The sequence below is a fragment of the Triticum dicoccoides genome, chromosome 1A (genome assembly GCF_002162155.2).
Source record: "Triticum dicoccoides isolate Atlit2015 ecotype Zavitan chromosome 1A, WEW_v2.0, whole genome shotgun sequence".
Lineage (NCBI taxonomy): Eukaryota > Viridiplantae > Streptophyta > Magnoliopsida > Poales > Poaceae > Triticum > Triticum dicoccoides.
In genome coordinates this window covers 47,454,706-47,455,323 of record NC_041380.1, presented here as the reverse complement: position 1 = coordinate 47,455,323, position 618 = coordinate 47,454,706, and positions in this window count along the sequence as shown.

Below are 618 nucleotides of genomic sequence, written 5' to 3'. Positions count from 1 at the left end.
AAAGAAATCACTAAAAAACTGTAAGTATTTAGTTTTAAGTAGAAATAAAAAATAAATAGAAAAAAAATTCTATTTTTATAGTAAAGTTATTCATAAACTAGTGATTCACACAAATTTTTAAAAATTCAAATTTAAACTATTTAAAATTTAAAACTAATGGCACTAACAGAAAGTTTATAATTTTTGTGACCTAAAAGCAAAAAGAAATCACTAAAAAAACTGTAAGTATTTAGTTGTAAGTAGAAATAAAAAAAACCAAAAAAGTATAGAAATAAAAAAGAAAAAACCAAAAAAAATGCCTCCTACTAGGCCTCCACGGCGGGAATACGACTAGAAACCCTACATGGGCCAGGATTCAGGCCCGTAGAAGGCCCAATAGGCCCACAGGCAGTAGCAAGTTTAGGCCCGAAAGCCTGCATTAGAGAGGAGCTCGAATGGGTAGGCACACCAGCGCTTATAAACCAGTGCCGGCGCCCTTCAGCTAGCGATGTCGGACTAAACTTTTGGGCTCGGGGCAGCAAAGGCCATTGGTCCCGGTTGGTGGCACCAACCGGGACTAAAGGGGGCATTGGTCCCGATTCGCGGCACCAACCGTGACCAATGCCACCCTTTAGTCCC